Source organism: Bidens hawaiensis, unplaced genomic scaffold (assembly GCF_021521415.1).
Source record: "Bidens hawaiensis isolate Kalapana, Puna unplaced genomic scaffold, B.hawaiensis_p1.1 tig00001692_1, whole genome shotgun sequence".
NCBI lineage: Eukaryota > Viridiplantae > Streptophyta > Magnoliopsida > Asterales > Asteraceae > Bidens > Bidens hawaiensis.
In genome coordinates this window covers 1,818,935-1,825,926 of record NW_027491096.1, presented here as the reverse complement: position 1 = coordinate 1,825,926, position 6,992 = coordinate 1,818,935, and positions in this window count along the sequence as shown.

Genomic DNA, 6,992 nt, shown 5'->3' with positions numbered 1-6,992 from the left:
ACTTTTGTTAGAAACTAACACCCCATCAATTAGGCAATTTTAAGTTTATATCACTTACTTTCCCTTACTTGTTTGTTTTAAAGGCCTACCAATGCACTAATACAGTTAAGCACACAACCTTTTATGCCTACTTTTACTGGATTTGGAACTAGATGATTAATGTACTATCATCATCCCTTTTTGCATCAAAAACTCATTTTCTAAGGAGCAACAATTTTTAATGTTTTTTTCTTTTTAAAAATTTTCAAATGTTTTTGTTTTTTCTAAAAATTTCTCCCCCTAAAATCAAAAACTGTATGAAAAATACTTGTAAACATAAAATTTGACTCTGATGTTCAGGATCACAAGGTATCCAGCACACCTGTAATCTCGGTAACCCCCTTTTCAACACCGCCCAAAACTTTTAAACCATTTACTTTTAATAACTAATTAAATCTTGACTTATCAAAAGCTTTGGAGAAAAGCTGCTTTTTGTTCATCGGTGTGAATCTTGTCTGTGGTAATCAACTTCTTTTCGTAGCAATCACGAATGAAGTGATATCGTATCTCTATATGTTTAGTTTTTGAGTGATTTACCAGATTCTTAGTTATCGAAATAGCTGCATTGTTATCTACAAAGATAGGGGTAGTAAGAAAATTCAAATCGTAGTCCCGCATCAGTTGTTATATCCAAAGAACCTGAGATCAGCAACTGGAAGCAGCTACGTACTCAGCTTCATAGGTAGACAACGAAACTGTGGTCTATTTCTTGCATTGCCAGGTGACAAGTCGTTTGCTAAAGAACTGACACCCTGCCATTGTAGATTTGGCATTCAGCTTACAGCTTCCATAATCTGAATCAGAATAAGCCCTTAACAAAAACACATCATCTTTTGGATACCAGAGACCGACCCCCGGACATCCCTTGACATGTTGGGTCAGATTTATGATAAGGAAGATTGGAATCTTCTTAACCTCCTCAGAAAACGGCTAAGTATGGACTTCGAGCAAGCCTAGACGATCGAGCATGGTTTTACTACTTCGAGCAAGGTCTTCAGAACCTTAAATTGTTAATTCTTCTAAGTGTTAAGGCTTCGAGCAAGCTACACTTCAACGAGCAAGAGTGTTCTTCTATCGAGCATGGATTGCAAATCGAGCAAACAGCTTGATCATACATGTTTTAACCATGTTTTACGAGCACAAGATGATCGAGCACATGGGGACAAGCACGGATGCAATAAGAAGATGTCATGTGATCAAAGCAAGGACTTCGAGCACAGTTCAGTGCCCGAGCAAGATTTACATCCGAGCATGCTAAAGATTGCTGAATAAGAAAGCTGAAGATATCAAGAAGAATGAGCTTGCTCGATGGTCTAGTTCGAGCAAAGGATGGACTAGTCAAGAGGGATGAAGTCTGATGGAAGGGAATATCTTCACTGAAGATATTCTAAGTAAAGTATGCTCGAGGACATTCATCGAGCATACCTAGCATAGTGAGTTTGCTCGAGCAAGATTGTTACCTTGCTCGAGTACTCAACACTTGTAATATTTTGTATTTCATTATGTAACGATTAGGAACTTCTAGAAGGAATGTCAAGGTCTATAAATACGGTTCCTAGGTTTCCATTTAGGGCACGGATTCACACACGGAATACGAGAAACATTATAAAAGAATATCGTATTTGTTTACTCGTACAGCCGCCGCCGCCGCCACACACGAAACCCTAGACATTTCTCTCACTGTTTCATTAATGAATCATTTAATACAGTGAATCTTTATCTTTGAATGAGCATTTATTGACTATCTATTATTGTTTTGTGTTTGCTATTTTCACCCCTTTGTTCCCACTCGTTGGATATCCTGATTCCGCTGGGATATTCAACTGGCCTTTTGGGTAATCGAGTCGGTGTGTTCTTGTCAACCTTTTGAAGGTTTCACCCGACTCACGGTCCTGACAAGTGGTATTAGAGGCTGAAGGCCACGGGACTGAAGGTGTGTGGTAAAGCTTGAAGCTTTACTCTGTTTTACTGCTACAAATCTCAGATCTGATAAAAATGGAAGACCAGGAAGTTTCCACTAACAAGATTCCAAGGTTGCTTGGACAAGAAAACTTCATCAAATGGAAGGTGCTCTTCGAAGCAGCTGTGGACTACAACGACCCACAGCTTTGGACTTCCATCACTGAAGGTGTGTGATGTGTTGTAAAACACACGTATTTTCCGCACCTTTTATCTACGTTATTATATTATATTTTATGTATTTTAGCTTGTTTTATATAGGTTTTACATATTAATCTCTATCATGTAGGTTTTGGGTTAAAGAATGAAGAAACCGGACTTTTTGAGGAGCTTACGGGTCTTTTACGCATACAATTTCAAGACAAAAACTCAAGTCCCGGCCCGGTTACATATTGGAAAAGCCCAAGATATTTTATATATTATAATATATAAAAAAGAAAAAAAACCCTAAGCTAGGGCAGCTTCTGCGATCGGACCTGGCAGCAAGGAACCAAGGAAGAAAAACTTTTTTCGGCTTAGGGTTTGAAGGTTGTGGCGGCTAGGGAAGGAAGAAGACACAAGAATCAAGCCTCGGGATTATTCACCATCGTCTTTTACAGCCAAGGAGCGGCCCAGAATCCATCCATATCCTTTCTTTCATAACATTGTTCATCTTCTTATTTTACTTGTTCAATTGATACATAGTTTTGCAATTGTGTTAGAGATTGACTTATTTATGATATTTGTTGATCATTGAATGATTGTTAAGATGATTGGTATGAGTTTAATGATGTTTTTATTTAGTGTTCATGGTTGTCTAAATATGATTAGAGGCTAATCTTGTCGGTTCTACATAGGAATGATGATTATTGTTAGTGTTTGATGAGTTTGTTGGATTGTTTGATTGATAGATGTTAATTGTTATTGTAAAGTTTGATTTAGACATGAAATAGGTTGTGTTTAAGGGCTGGAAATTATATCAATGTATTGCTTAAACCCCTTGCGTTGGTTGATTAGTTTTGTGTTGATTGATCGGTGCATTGTTTGATTCTAGACTTTGTGTTTAGCGTTTGTTTGCAGTAGGTACAACTGTAGGGTTTTGTTGCATGAATTTGTGGTTAAAGTACAGCGGTTAGACACCTTCTTAGAGACCGAGAGGTGATAAGAAGTTAGGATCGCCTCATTATCTTTGCATGCTAGAATAAGAATCGCGCGAGAGCGAGTTCGTTTCTTGTCAGGTTTAGGTGTTTTGAGCGACTAGTTGATCTATTTTGGTTTAAGTTGAACTGTTCCTCTATCCTTGGTTGTGTAGTATTCATTACCATTAGGGTCTAGTGTTGGTGAGACCGAGAGGTGAGTCAACATTAGAACACGTTAACGATTGTTTCCCGGTTTGGTTGTTTTAGCCGATTTTGAGTAGTTTAGGCTTGTTGAGTGAGACCGAAAGGTAATCCAGTGAGCCCGAGCGATCCTTAGTCATGTCATCTTTAGGAGCCGGTGTCTTGATATCATCCAATCCATTTACTTGTTAGGCCTACAATTTGATTCAAACCTAGGTAGACATTTTTCTCCATCCGAAGTTAACACAGTTAGTTTCCGTTAAGTTTTCTATTTTTGGTAACTTTTGTTAGTTAGTCCAGTTAGTCAGTTAAGTAATTAAAAATCAAAAGTAAATTAAATATTATTCTTAGGCAGGTCTTGTCTAGGGTTAGTGATCATTAGCGTTCTTACGTGTCAACGTGTTCGATACTCGGACTTCCTAGGTCTATACTATTTGCGATCGGTACACTATCATCATCGTTCATGTCTAAAATGACAAAGTCCACCGGGAAGATGAACTTGTCGACACGAACAAGCTTGTTCTCGACCACCCCTCGAGGATATTTCACAGAACGATCAGCAAGCTGGATACTCATCCTGGTAGGCCTCGGTTCGCCTAAACCCAGCTTGCGATATACGGAATACGGCATGAGATTAATACTTGCACCAAGATCAGCCAGCGCATGAATAACCGTATCATCTTTCAAGATGCAGGGAATCGTGAAACTCCCTGGATCGGCCATCTTCTCTGGTAACTTCCTCTGTAAGACAGCAGAACAGCTAGCACTCAAAGGGATGGAAGCTACCTCAGCTAACTTCTCTTTTTTTGAAATAATATCCTTCAGGAACTTCGCGTGTTTAGGCAACTGAGTCAGTGCCTCAAGGAATGGAATATTAAGGTGAAGCTACTTCAAAAGTTCAAGAAATTTAGAATTCTGCTCCTCATCTCTGTCTCTGCGGAGTCTCCCGGGGTATGGTACTCTAGGTTTGTAGACTCTCAGTGGCTCGCTCAGTAGCTGCTGTCTCTCGGCCTGTGCTGAACTCCCTGGGCTGCTCCTCTGATGCAGCTGGGCCGGTAGAGACTCCATTTGAATCTCCTCATCCACCTGATCCTCTCTATCATCAACCGTAGGCTCCTCGACGACTCCTCCTCTGGAACTCTCCTGAATCACAGGCTCGTCTCGAGCCCCTGCACCGCTCCTCGTCGCCACAGCTTTTGCGAATCACTTCGTGTTCTGCTCGGTATTACTCGGTAGCATACCCTGCGGCCTCTCGTTCAATTGACTGGCTAGTGTGACATCCGTGACAAAACCGGATACACCTGAGGACTTACAAACTCAAATAAGCGTTTAACCGCTTATTGCGTATCGAAAAAACGAATAATTGAACCGGTCTGGTTATGACCCGGATATCCTGAGGGGCCATCTATAAGCGGTATACGTCTATTATAAGCCAACATATTGATATTAAGGCCTTTGTATGATAGCAAACTAATTAAACGAAAACATGCTCGTTTAACTACCCGCTTTGAATTTTAACGAGAAAGATAGCTCCGAAACAAGCATTGTATCATCCGTTAAGCCGAAAAAGACTTACCAAATACTTATTGGGGATGTTTTAAGCGATCTGTGAAAATATTTTCGATTTTTACAAATAAATAGTACGTTTTTCTAAATTTACACGAAATTGGCCGAAAAACACTCGTTTTCGCGTTATTTGTCGTACCCGATAAATTTTTCGTGTCAAAAACCGAACCCGAAATAAATTTGAACTCGGGATTTCATACTCGGCCACGCAAATCAAGGCTTGTAGGCCAAATGAGGCCCAAAGTGGGGCTTAATATTTCCGGCCGCAATATAGGGAATGGTCCCTTTTTTAGTATATCTTGCTTTTCAAGCTATTAGATCAATTCATTTTCACACCATAACATATTTTGCACCTGCTTGACCAGATTCTCAAACATTCCAGCAAGAAAACAAGGTAAATCCCCTCTTTTTGATCAAGAACAAGTTAGTTAAACATGATTTTTACATGAATATGGAACTTTGATTATCAAAAACAACTCCTAACCATGCAAAAACCCTAAAAATTGTCCAAAAACATGTTTTGATCATAAACATGGTTAAGAATCTTAATTGATAACTTTTTTGGCCATAAACACGGATTAGAGGGTTTAAACGACGTTTTTACGGTTCAAAAGTTCGGTTTAGAACCCTAACTGAAAACCTAACTTTAATGGCTTGTCTCCTGATGATACATTCTTGGTTTGTGATATAGGACCTGTAACTAGCTTATATAGAAGCACGAGAAACCGGAAATTGGATTAGGAAAGCGAAAACGGGCGAAAACCGCAAAGGTAATGCCGAAATGCTCGATTTGGGGATGTTTAGGATTCGATTGTGATGTGCATATTTTTAGGTCACAAAATTTTGCAGGGACATTAGGGAGAATATCATTGAGTCCCTGTTCAAATTTGGTAATTTTTCGACCATCCAAGAATATTTGGAGAATTTATTACCGAATTAGGGCGTTTATTTGGGAAAAATAGTTAAAATGCTATAAAAATTATGAACTTTTGTGGGGAAATTAGATTTAATATATTACGACCACATATGAAATTTGGGGTCATTTGGAAAACCCTAGGTATGGTCGGTGCATTTGCGTTTATTCGGATTTTCATAGCCGTTTTTGGCTCGAAAATAATATTTGGCAATATTGTTAGATTCTGGAATTGCTACAGGTTATTTTTGGAAGTTTTTTGGTCACTCAAGAATTTTGGCGGATGTTTCGGAAATCATTTGGTATAAACAGATGATTTTCGGGCTAAATATAACATATAAAATGATTTTTTATAAATTTATAAATCAATAAATAATTCCAGAAATACTTTTATAAAAATCTGCATATTTTAATTTATAAGTTTCTAAATTTTCATGATCTAATGATTAACGGATAATTAATTATGCTAATTTGAAGATTAAATAAATTCAATTCTAACGAAAACCGGCAAGTTCATGATTAACGAACCTGTTGGAATATCAGAACATAAAAAACGATAAAGAAGCAAAATTTTGGATTAATTATATAAAAACGAACTTTTTGTGAGAAATCCGGAAAATTTGGATAGATTGTGCGCGTTTTTCTCCAAATCAAACTGAATAAACGGAAAAGAGCTTCGTAGCGAATCCAGACCCCAGAATTGTGATCTTTCTTTATAACTTAATTATTTTATCGGCCAACACGTTTACCCAAGTTTACATCCCCATAATTGTTTTCCAAACGCGTAAACGAGAAACTTGTCCCAGCTAGTAAAACGGGGAAACCGAGCCAAGTTCGATTTTAAACATTAGACATTGAACAACATCACAATCTAAGCCTATTGACAGTTTCTGGGTGTTACAGCCACACCCAGACTAGCTATACAGCCCAACTTAGTATAAAGATTATAATAATATTAAAATATTAATATTATTATAATGTGGACCATATGGACTAAGTTATAGCAAGGGAAACGAACCCCGAGCTGACCTCGCACTTAGTGCCTACAAAACCGTGAGTTTCATGACCTCTCTTTTCAAACTGTTTACGAACTTTTTGGGGTGAAAAGCATATTTATATACGGTATCTACCTGGAAACGGTTCAGGATATGAATTGTCTGAACGTTTACATAAAAAAAGTCCCTACAAACATAACA